Below are 13,339 nucleotides of genomic sequence, written 5' to 3' on the forward strand. Positions count from 1 at the left end.
ATTTTTTCTTTTGCTTGAAAGCTTTTGAATTTGGCAATAATATTTCTAACCGATTTCTTCTCTGGGTCGAATATAGTGGGTGTTCTATGAATCCTTTCAATGTCTATATTGCCCTCTTGTTGTAGGACTTCAGGGCAATTTTGCTAAATAATTTCTTTTAGTATGAAGTCCAGGTTTCTATTAATTTCTGGTTTTTCTGGAAGACCAATTATTCTCACGTTGTCTCTTCTAGACCGGTTTTCTTGGTCTGTCACTCTCTCATTGAGATATTTCATATTTCCTTCTATTTTTTCAGTCTTTTGACTTTGTTTTATTTGTTCTTGTTGTCTTGAGAGATCATTAGCTTCTAATTTCTCGATTCTAGCCTTTAGGGACTGGTTATTGGCTATAATCTTTTGGTTTTCCTTTTCAATCTTGTCATTTCTGGTGTTCAATTTGCTTATCAGTTCATTTGATTTCTGAGCCTCACTTTCCAATTGCAAGATTCTACCTTTTAAACTGTTATTTTCTTGCCAGATCTCTTCCATTTTCCTCAGAATCTCAGTTTTGAACTCTTCCATAGCTTGTGAGGAGTTTTCCTTATTTGAGGAGGGTCCGGATGCTTGTTTGTTCTCCTCCTCTGTTTGCTCGGTTGTCTGGATTTTCTCTGTGTAAAAGCTGTCGAGTGTTAAAGACTTCTTCTTCTTGTTATTATTCTTTCTCTTCTGAACTTCCTGATGCTGAGTAGCCATCATTAGCCCAGCAGCTTCTCAGATTTATCCTCGCGCTCAGTGTCTGTTCGCGATCTATTGGCTCCTGAGGTCTGAGTTCTGGTTTTTTCCAAGGTAAAGCCCCCTGGTGGGCCCTCTTGCTTGATCCTCTGCTGGAGGTTTCTTTACAAGTCTCAGGGCGCTGCTTCCACAGTCGTATACCCGTCTGCACTGGTTCCCCACTTAGGCTTTTGTTCCTGGCTGTGTCTGCCTCCACCCACGCCTCTGCTCAGCCTGCGCTCTGCGCCCTGCGTCCTGCTCCCGCGCGCTCAGATTTCACGTGCGTTTTTTAACTTAATGGGGTCCTAAGTCTTGCTGCTCTCAGGAACAGGTCCCGGAGCTGCTGATTACTCGATGGGTGCCCCAAACTTGCCCTATTTCTTTTTAGCTGGGTTCGGAGCTATAGATGAGTGTGGAGGGGGTGGGGGTGGGGCGGTTGCTCAGTCCGCGATTTAGTGAGAGCCCTTTATAGCCTGGAAATGTCTCGATTCCACGTACCTTCCACGCTGTGCCCTGTTGTGGGGTTCCTCTGTTCGCCTGGACTTGTTTTTATGTCCCCTTGAGGAGTTTTGTGTTTTTCAGTCAGGAGAGGTTAAGAGTTGCTTCTTAGTCTGCCGACATCTTAACCCGGAAGCTCCATACATATTGTTTTATATCATCACATTTACATACACATCATGTCATCTTATATTATTATATACACCATATCATCATAATAAGCTTACTTCCCCACTCTCCTTCAGGACAAATTCCTTCTATCTTTTCTATTTCTAAGAGTAATTTTTCAGAATTACAGATATCCTTTCTCCATGCGGACATATAAATATTTTAACCTTAAAAAGTCCCTTCAATTTTCTCTTTCTTATTTACATTTTTGGGTTTCTCTTCTGTCTCATTTTTACACTGCAATATTTTTGTTTAGGTCTAATTTATTCCTTAGGAATGCTTGGAAATCTTCCATATTATTGAATGTCCATTTTCACCCCTGAAAGAATATACTCAGTTTTGCTATATATGTAACTCTGGGTTATAAATTCAATTTTTTTGTCTTACTAAATATCATATTCCAGGCCTTTAAAACCTTTAATGTAGGAATTACTAGGTCCTGTGTGATCCTGTAAATGCCAGAATATAAGGGGTAAAAATAAAAGGGTTGGACTAAATTCATTGGAGTGTGGTCCCCAGGAATTATGACTCAATTCCAAATGACTTTTTATGGTAGTTTATTTACAAAAGGAGAAAGAGTGAAAGTAAGAAAATCAGAGAGTTTAGACATTTACTCCAGCCTGATCTGAACTAGGCAGTACTTAAAATGCCCCAGCAAATGGGGCCCAGAGGTAAATTAAACAAGGGTTTCAGCCATCAGGCCTCCTTTAAGACAAGGGGCCTCTCCAGAAGCTATTAACTCCAGAACAAGCATGGGAAAGGAGTAAGCATTTTTCATTCACCCATGTGAATTTCTAAGGGAAAACAGAAAAGCAGTCCAGTGTTTTCAGCTGGAGCTCCTCCAGGGTTAAGTTGATGGCCAAAGACCTCCTCATAGGAAGTTCTTGCCACTTTTAAAGATCATTCCTTTCATCATTTTCTGTGCCTTCCTTCCACTTTACTTGGACCAGTTACAACTAAAGCTTTGCTTAGGACTGTCCAGGGGACCGTGAGTTGATTCTGATTTGTTGCCCACTATCACACACGTGGGTCACAGATCTTCCCCACATAAGGATAGGTAGGGTATATATGCTTCCAGTGATTAAATCTAAAAATGACCAGAGAAGATTCAATCTTATCTTGACAATCCTGCTTGCAGCTCCATGGTATTTGAATGACTTTTTCTGGCTCCTTGAAGAATTTTCTCCTCAGCTTGGTGGTTTTTGAATTGAGCTATTACATTCCCAGCAGTTGTCATTTGAGGATTTCTTTCTGGAGGAAGTCTGTGAATTCTTTCAATTTTATTTTCTCATTTAAGGATCTCTGAGCAGTTTTCTTTAATAATTTCTTGTACTATGATATCAAAGTTTTTTTTGTTTTTTGTTTTTTGTTTTTTGTTTTTTTCTGGATCATAGCTTTTAGGTACTCCAATAATTCTCAAATTGTCCCTACTACATCTATTTTCCAGGTAACATTTTTTCCCAATAAAATATTTGATGTTTCCCTCAGTTTTTTCATTCCTTTGATTCTACTTTAATGTTTCTTGGTTTCTCATGAAATCATTAGCTTCTAGATGGTCAATTCTGATTTTTAAGGCCTGATTTTCCTCCATTAGCATTAGGTTCTTCTTTTCCTTTTTCCTTTTCTTTTTTTTCTTTTCTTTTTTTTTGCAAGTTGGAACATACCAAACTTTACTCTATTGCAGGCAATTTGTGTCTTCTTTCACAACTTAATGAACATGGAAATATGTATTGTATAATGATATTTATACAACCTACATTATATAGTCTGCCTTCTTTTTTAAAATTTATTAATTTTTTTTAGAAAAGTTATCATGGTTACATGATTCATGTTCTTACTTTCCCCCTTCACCCCCCAACATCCTCCCATCTTCCCCCATAGCCAATGTGCATTTCCACTGGTTTTAACATGTGTCATCAATCAATACCTATTTCCAAATTGTTGATACTTGCTTTGGTGAGGTCCTTTCCCAAATACATCCCCAATCATGTCTGACTCAACCCATGTGTTCAAGCAGTTGTTTTTCTTCAGTGTTTTCACTCCTGTAGTTCTTCCTCTGAATGTGGGTAGAATTCTTTTTCATAAATCCCCCAGAATTATCCTGTTTCATTGCATATCTGCTAGTATGGAAGTCCATTAAATTCTATTTTACCACAGCGTATTAGTCTCTGTGAACAATGTTCTTCTGGCTCTTTTCCTTTCACTCTACATCAATTCTTGGAAATCTTTCCAGTTCACATGGAATTCCTCCATTTTATTATGCCTTTGAGCAATTTCCATCACCAGCATATACCACAATTTGTTCAGCCATTCCCTGATAAAAGGGCATACCTTCATTTTCCAGTTTTTTGCCACCACAAAAAGCATGGCTATAAATATTTTCATACAAATATGTTTATCTATGATCTCTTTGGTGTACAAACCCAACAATGGCTGTATCAAAGGGCAGGCAATCTTTTATAGCCTTTTGAGCATAGTATCAAATTGCCATCCAGAATGGTTGGATCAGTTCACAACTCCACCAGCAATACATTAATGTCTTAATTTTGCCACATCCTCTCCAACATTCATTACTCTCCACTGCAATCATTTTATCCAATCTGCTAGGTGTGAGGTGAGATACCACAGAGTTGTTTTGATTTGCATTTCTCTAATTATTAGAGATTTAGAACACTTTCTCATGTGCTTATTGATAGTTTTTGTTTTCTTTATCTGAAAATTGCCTATTCATGTCCCTTGCTCATTTATTAATTGGGGAATTGCTTGATTTTTTTATACAATTGATTTAACTCCTTGTATATTTGAGTACTTAGACCCCTGTCAGAGTTTTTTGTTATAAAGATTTTTTCCCAATTTGTTGTTGCCCTTCTGATATTGGTTGCATTGCTTTTGATTGTACAAATGGTTTTTAATTTAATATAAACAAAATCATTTGTTTTACATTTTGTAATATTCTCTAACTCTTGCTTGGTTTTAAAATCTTTCCTTTCCCAAAGATCTAAAAAGTATAATATTCTGTGTTCACTTAATTTATTTATAGTTTCCCTCTTTATATTCCAATCATTCACCAATTCCAAATTTATCTTGGTGTAGGGTGTAAGATGGTGCTCTAAACCTAATCTCTCCCATATTTTTTCCTATTTTCCCAGAAGTTTTTGTCAAATAGTGGATTTTTATCCCAAAAGTTGGGCTCTTTGAGTTTACCAGATATGGTCTTGCTGATGTCACTTACCCCAAGTCTATTACACTGATCCTCCCTTCTTTCTCTTAAACAGTACCATACTGATTTGATGACCACTGCTTTATACTATAGTTTAATATCTGGTACTGCTAGGTCACTTTCCTTCACATTTTTTTTCATTATTTCCCTTGATATTCCTAATCTTTTGTTCTGCCAAATAAACTTTGTTATAGTTTTTTTTCTAATTCGGTAAAAAAGTTTTTTGGTAGTTTGATAGGTATGGCACTAAATAAGTAAATTAATTTGGGTAGAATGGTCATTTTTATTATTATTAGCTCATCCTACCCATAAGCAATCAATGTTTTTCCAATTGTTTGGAAAGTGTAATCCTATAAGTTCTGTGTTTGTTTTGGTAGACAGAATCCAAAGTATTTTATATTGCCTAGGGTTATTTTAAATGGTGTTTCTCTTTCTACCTCTTGCTGTTGTGATGTGTTGGAAATATATAGAAATGTTGTTGATTTATGAGCATTCATTTTGTATCCTGCAACTTTGCTAAAGTGGTTGATTGATTCTACCAGCTTCTTAATTGATTCTCTAGGATTTTTTAAGTAGACCATCATATCATCTGCAAAGAGTGATAGCTTAGTCTCCTCATTGCCTATTTTGATACCTTCAATTTCTTTTTCTTCTCTAATTGCTACTGCTAGTGTTTCTAGTACAATGTTGAATAATAGAGGTGATAATGGGCATCCTTGTTTCACTCCTGATCTTATAGAAAAGGCTTCTAATTTACCCCATTGCATATGATGCTTGTTGATGGTTTTAGGTATATACTGTTTATTATTTTTAGGAAAGATTCTTTGATTACCATACTTTCTAGAATTTTCAAAAGGAATGGGTGTTGTATTTTGTCAAAGGCTTTGTCAGCATCTATTGAGATGATCATGTGATTTTTGTTTGTTAGACTGTTGATATGGTCAATTATGTGGATGGTTTCCCTAATGTTGAACCATCCTTGCATTCCTGGTATAAATCCCACCTGATTATGGTGGATGATCTTCTTAATTACTTGCTGGTGTCTTTTTGCTAGTATTCTATTTAAAATTTTTGCATTTCACTAGGGAGATTGGTCTGTAGTTTTCTTTTTCTGTTTTTAATCTACCTGGCTTTGGAATCAGTACCTTATTTGTGTCATAAAAGGAATTTGTTAAGACTCCTTCTTTGCTTATTATATCAAATAATTTGTATAGTGGTAGGGTTAGTTGTTCTTTGAATGTTTGATAGAATTCAATTGTGAATTCATCAGGCCTTGGCGATTTTTTCTTAGGGAGTTCTTTGATGACTTGTTCAATTTCTTTTTCTGATATGGGATTATTTAAGTATTCTATTTCTTCTGCTGTTAATCTAGTTGATTTATATTTATTTAAATATTCATCCATATCACCTAGATTGCTATATTTATTTGCCAAGTAATTGGGCCAAATAATTTTTAATGATTGCCTTAATTTTCCCTTCATTAGAGGTGAGGCCTCACTTTTCATCTTTGATAATGTTAATTTGGTTTTCTTCTTTCCTTTCTTTTATTAGATTGACCAATACTTTGTCTATTTTAAATGTTTTTTCAAAATACCAGCTTCTAGTCTTATTTAATAATTTAATAGTTCTTTTACTTTTTATTTTATTAATTTCTCCCTTGATTTTTAGTATTTCTAATTTAGTTTTCGTCTGGAGATTTTTAATTTGTTCACTTTCTAGTTTTATAAGTTGCATGCCCAATTCATTAATCTCTGCCCTCCCTAATTTGTTAATATATGCACTCAAGGATATAAATTTCCCCCTGAGTACTGCCTTGGCAGCATCCCACAGATTTTGGTAGGATGTCTCATCATTGTCATTCTCTTCAATGAAATTGTTGATTATTTCTATGATTTCTTCTTTGACTAGCTGGTTTTGGAGAATCATATCATTTAATTTCCAATTAGTTTTTGATTTGCCTCTCCAGATGCTTTTACTTATTATTATTTTTATTCCATTGTGGTCTAAGAAGGTTACATTTATTATATCTGCTCTTTTGCATTTGTTTGTGATGTTTCTTTGCCCTATTACATGGTCAATCTTTGTAAATGCACCATGTGCAGCTGAAAATAAGGTGTATTCCTTTTTATCCCTACTTATTTTTCTCTTAGATCTATTAAATCTAATTTTTCTAGGATTTCATTCACCTCTCTCATCTCTTTCTTATTTATTTTTTTGTTTTATTTATCTAGGTCTTAAAGAGGAATATTCAGATCTCCCACTAGTAAAGTTTTACTATCTATTTTGTTCTTGAGCTCAGCCAATTTCTCATTTAGGAATTTGGATGCTATACCATTTGGTTCATTCATGTTGAGTACTGTCATTTCCTCATTGTCTATACTGCCTTTTATCAGGATGTAATTACCTTCCATGTCTCTTTTAATCAGATCTATTTTTACTTTGGCTTTTTCAGAAATCATGATTGACACTCCTCCCTTCTTTTTCTCATTTGACGCCCAAAAGACTTTGCTCAAGTCCTTACTCTTCAACTTGTGTATGTCCACCTGCCTCATATGTGTTTCTTGTAGACAACATATGGTAGAATTTTGGTTTCTAATCCACTATGCTATTTGCTTCCATTTTATGAGCAAGTTCATCCCATTCACATTCAGAGTTATAATTATCAGTTGTGCATTCGCTGACATTTTTGTATCCTCCCCTAGTCCTACACCTTCTCCTTAAACTGTTTCCTTTAAAACCAGTGGTTTGCTATTAAGCCACTATCCCTTATCCCCTCCCTTGATTAACTTCCCTTTTTACCCCCTCCCTTATTATTCCCCTCTTTTTATTTTTAAAGGCCTAATGAATTCCCTCCCCCCTCTCCTCCCTTCCCTTTTTTGACCTCCCCACTCCCCTGCTCCCCTTGGTTAATCCCTTCTGACTTTCTCAGTAAGGTTAGATAGAAGTCTATACCCCAATGGATATATCTGCTCTTCCCTCTCAGGGTTGATTCCGCTGAGAGTAAGGTTTAAATATTATCTCTTAATGCTCTCTTCATCTCCTTCTTATAATTGTATTCATCCCCTCCCCTTCCCATGCCCTCTTTGTGTGTAAGAGAGTATCTTATTTTTCTTATCCATTCAAGTTTCTCTTGCTGCTATCTACTATTCACCTCCCTCTTCCCACCCACCCCTGTCTCATATTAAGCCATTTAGTGCTCCAACCTCTCCCTATGAATTATTCTTCTAATTAATATAATAGGGAATACAGTTTTTGAAGATTACACCTAACATTTCTCCATATAGGAATAAAAATAATTAGATCTTATTGAAGCCCTTAAAGAGACAAATTTAAAAATAAGAGTTTTCTTTCTTTCCCCTCTGTTTCTTATTTACCTTTTCATGTTTCTCTTGATATTTGTGGTTGGATATTGAATTTTATATTTAGTCCTGGTCTTTTCTGTGCAAATACTTAGAAATCTTCTGTCTTGTTGAATACCCATACTTTCCTCTGGAAGTATATGTTCAGTTTTGAGGGGTAGGTGACCCTTGGTTGTAGACCCAGTTCTCTTGCCTTTCTACATATCATATTCCAAGCCTCATGATCTTGTAGTATGGAGGCTGCCAGTTCCTGTGTGATCTGAATTGGTGCTCCTTGATATCTGAATTGTCTCTTTCTGGCTTCTTTTAATATTTTTTCTTTTACTTGGAGACTCTTGAATTGGGCTATTATATTCCTGGGGGTTGTCTTTTCAGGGTTTAGTGTAGAGCAGGGGTCACCAACGTATGGTTCTTGAGCCATATCTGGCTTTTTTGAGCACCAGATATACCTCTTTCTGCAGGAGCCATAAAGTCAATTTTTTTTCAGGCTCTTTTACAGGAGTGCGCACTGTTACAGGAATGCGCACTGTGAGCACTATACAGCTCTCACGAAATTACTTTTTAAAAAATGTGGCGTTTGTGGCTCTCAAGGCCAAAAAGGTTGCCAACCCCTGATGTAGAGGGTGATCCTTTCAAGGTCTATATTGCCCTCTTGTTGTAGAACTTCAAGGCAGTTTTTCTGAATAATTTCTTTTAGTATGGAGTCCAAATTTCTATTAATTTCTGCTTTTTCAGGAAGACCAATGATTCTCAAATTGTTTCTTCTAGACCTGTGTTCTTGATCTGTCAATTTCTCAGTGAGATATTTCATGTTTCCTTCTATTTAACAGTCTTTTGACTTTGCTTTATTTGTTCTTGCTGTCTTGAGAGATCATTGGCTTCTATTTGCCAATTCTAGTCTTTAGAGACTGGTTTTCTGTTATAAGCTTTTGATTTTCCTTTTTGATTTGGTCTATCCTTTTTTCCAGTTGTTTGATTTTGGTCTCCAATTTGCTTATCAGTTCTTTTGATTTGGGGGTCATCTTTCTCCAATTGGGAGTTTCTGTCTGTTAACCTGTTAATTTCCTTTTGAGCTATTTCCCACTTCTCTCACCAAATCTCTTCCATATTTCTCTTGATCTCAGATTTGAACTCTTCAAGAGCTTGGGAACAATTTTCATTTTTTTGGGGAAGTTTGGATATGATTACTTGTTTTTTCTCCTCTGTTGTTTTCTCTGTTGTCTGGGTTTTTTCTGTGTAAAAGTTGTTGAGTGTTAAAGATTTCTTCTTAATCTTTCTCTTTTAGGGTTCTTGTGACTGGCTTGCCATTGTTAGCCACCCGCCCTCTCAGGTTTATTCTCATGCCCAGGGTCTGTCTGCACTGTTCAGGTTCCTAATGTCTCAGGTCTAGTTGCTCTCAGGATCAAGCCTCCTGGTGGTCCCCTTGCTTGTTCCTCTGCCCAGAGCTCCTTTAACAGTCCTCACCCAAGTTCTATGCCTGGGCTCAGGGTTCACGTCCCTGCCTGCTTCTGCACCTGCGTCCACACCTGTGCTCAAGGTCTGTGTTCAAAGTCTGGTTCTTTAGGCTCTTGGGATCTTAAGCCTTGATGCTCTCAGAAGCAGACCCTGGTAATCCTGGGTAGCTGCCAAGAACTTAATGGATGCCCGAAACTTGCTCTAACTCTTATGCGCTGGCTTTTGCCCTGTAGGTGGTGGGGGGGTGAGGGGGTTGCTCAGTTTGCATTTTAGTGAGAGCTATTTCACCCTCTTATAGCATGGAAATGCCCGGATCCCACATACCTTCAATGCTGAGCCCTGTTGTGGGGTTCCATTGTTTGTCTGGATTTGTGTTTATATCCTCTTGAGGAATCCTATATGTATGGGTTAGGAGAGGTTATGCAGCTGCTTTTTACTCTGCTGCCATCTTAACCTGGAGGCCCTAGGTTCTTCTTTTTCAACTGGTCCATTTCTTCTTGCATCACTTTCATTCGTTTTTCCCACTTTTTCTCTGTCTCTCTTAATTTTTTTCTGAAGGCTTTTTGTGCTCTTTCAGAATCTGTGTCTGATTCTTATTTTTCTTTTGGATTATGTTTATGTTTCCTTTGCTTTCCTTTTCCACTTCTGTGTCTGTAACTTGCTTTTTGTCTCCATAAAAATTCTTTAGAGTTAGGTGCCTTTTTTTGTTGTTTGCTCATTTTTCCTATCTAAATATAGATAGGGTTAGGGGGTCATATGATGGTATGAGGGCTGAGAGCTCTGAGAGCTCTCTCCCCCTACTGATTCATTTGACCCTTGAAATGCTGATAGGCTAAAAACTTGCCTCAGGCTTAGGTGTAAGCTTTTTATCTCACTGTGAAATGGATCAGGTCAGAGGGTGATCAAATTCTAGCCCTAGTCTTGGGCTCAAGTTTTTGTTCTCACTGTGTACTTGATCCAATTAGGCACACCCTTGATTGTGCTGACTTGGAACTCTATCCTGAGCTTTAGGCAAAAAGATCAGTATTTATTATTTAGTACTACCATCCACCCCAAACTATGTACTATTTCCTCATCCCAAATGCAGACAGGATGACAGGATTCCTAGCTTATTTCTGGGCCCACATAGATCAACCCACTTCAGCCCAGACTGCTCTGGGCTGTAACTGGACTTCTCCACAGGTGTGAAATTTCAAAGGATGTGGGTTAGTTTCCACCACACTATTTGCCCCAGCAGGATCTCAGGGTCCGTATGTTGTATTGGTCTGAGGTTACAAACCTGGGAGAGCAGATGTGAGGTAGAGGTGTGTGGGTTGCTCTTGGCTTGCTCTTTCATCTTTGCTACAGCCTCTTACTGCCTTTGCTCTCCTCTCACCTCCATGTCCCAAATGATGTCTATCTATCTTTTCGGTTTTTCTTTTCTCAAAAGTTGTTTCACTCTATATCCGTGTTGTTTTTTTTCCCTCCTATATTCCTGTTGTGGTGATAATTTAATCTTGGTCGGTCGGAGAGGTTCCTCATGGTAACAGAGGCTGCTCTGGATTACTCTGCCATCTTGGCTCCTCTCTTTTAATTCTTTAACTATGTTTTGGAGTCTTGCATTCTTGCAAAGGTTACCCATTCCAAACCCCAGGGTCTCATCTATAGCCCCAACAACAAGAAGACTGATGCCTGGTGGAAATGGATGAAACACAAAATCAATAGTTTTGGAAGTCTGACTGTTATTCCTGTGTGGTGACTGAGAGCATGTGTGGTCCCCTTTCCTTTGTGATTGGGTAAAATATGAGACTTAATTCAAGTGTATGGTTACTCTCTTACAAGCACTTAACCCAGAGGATTACAGTACACTGGCTTTCCTGTACCCATCCACAAAGATAAGTGACACAAAAGGGATACCTGACTAAAAGAAGACTCTGGAATACACACCACATGTATCTCACAACATGGTAGTAGAGACCTCAGTCCACAGCAGGTGAGGTGTGCTCAAAAATGGGACATGACTCACAAACCTGGGTTTGTATATCTAAGCATCTCTTGGGCAAATCTCCGGTGGTCTTCTGTAGGAACTATATTAAAACCGGTCTTGATTAACTGGTCAAGAACATGTGCTTTAGTAAGGTGGAAACCCCATTCATGATAGTGTTTTCAACAATTCTACCCATTCAAATCAATCGTGGAAAAATAAAAGATACTTTAGTCTCTCCTCAAGCCTCCTTCCATCAGTCACTCTATTTAAATACAGAATGAGTGACTGGGGGATTCCTAGAGAAATTCAAAGCTAGAAACAGAATAGCAGAAAGGTTTAACTCTTTAATTGGATATGACCTCCTGGGTCAATTGGTGGGGCTTGATATCCTCAAGCCCTTTGGCAAAGATTACAACCATAATACTTGCTCTTGTTCAGGGAAATGAGAAGTCTTGTACTCTACAACCCAGTAATTCCCCAAACAAAATATGGGAGAAGGGAAGTGGGAAGGGGAGAGAGTTTCTATGATTGAAAGACCCTATAAATTGGTTCTCTGAGCTCAATACTTAGACATTTCTCAGGCACCCAAAGCTTGGGAATGTTCCCTTTCATGAATGAATTAACTGCTATCCTCTATTTTGCTTCTGAAATCCATGTTTGTGAACTTCTTTCAGTGGTGGGATCCACTGTCTGCAGCCTCATCCCACATGATCTCTATGAATAGCTTGATAATCAGGTTACAAGGACTTTATGAAACAAGGTTTTATCTATCCTTGTTTAACTGCTTGTTATGCCACATTTTCACAAATTTTAATAACATCTTTCAGAAGGATCTTGGTATCTTTTTCTCCAAGGTGTCATATAGTTCTCCTTTTAATAGGAGTCCTCTGTGTAACTCTAACTGACAAGTCCATAATGGCATTCTGGGCCCATTGTGGCAAAAGCAGCCAGGAAAGACATTTTGTAGATCTGCTTCAGACCCTGGCAAGGACAGGTCTTGACCTTGTAGGTCTACAAATTACTAAGAACACCTGGCTTTCTTATTTGGCTAAGAACATCCTGACCAGCTAACTTACTATCACAAAACCTTGAGTTATATCTCTGGGATAAGTGGCCTTTATGCATATGCCCATCCATAACCTGGTACCTTTGTATTTCTAAAGAAATCCTTATGTCAGTGATAACAGACCAAAAGAAGCTTTGAAAATTACCATTGGATGAAGAGTACTCCTAACTGTAGCTGGACACTCTAATTGGCACCAAGGATGTATGTTCTTGATATATGATTTTCCTTTTATCATAGAGTGTAGAAACTGTATAAATATTGGACCTGTGTGCTTAATAAAATGAAAACCTTAATCCCATTCACAGACCCCTTGACCCTGTCAACTTCTCATCCATGTAAGATTTTTCTGTCTCTTCTCCCTTCTCCCCCCATGCTGGTCTCTGGAGAGAACCAACTCCTATCATCTAACTACATTGTCATTTTTTTAAAAGCATTGCTCTTGGGAGCATCTATATTACTCATACTGCAAGAAATCAAAAGATATTATGACATGCTTATACAATGAAACAAAATTTATATTAAATAAATTTTTTGACATGTAAAGGAATCACATGTGAACACTGTCCAAATTACAAATAGTAAAAAGGATATTTTTTCTTTACTAGATGCCTAACTAAGGTACCTAAGAAAGAGTTTTAGATTTAGAGTCACTCCAAAGCAACTCTTCCAATGTAAAGAGCACCCAAGTAATGCTCAAATAAGCATCCACATTGTATTGTATGGTCCAGTCCTTTGTCTTCTCTTTATTCTTTCTGAATCAGATTGATGAACTTAATCTGTATCTCTGTTTATAGGTAGAGATTTTCCCAAGGTGCTAGAGGGAATAAGGTGATATTTAATGCTACAATTAATTTCTGA

Source organism: Gracilinanus agilis, chromosome 1, assembly GCF_016433145.1.
Source record: "Gracilinanus agilis isolate LMUSP501 chromosome 1, AgileGrace, whole genome shotgun sequence".
Lineage (NCBI taxonomy): Eukaryota > Metazoa > Chordata > Mammalia > Didelphimorphia > Didelphidae > Gracilinanus > Gracilinanus agilis.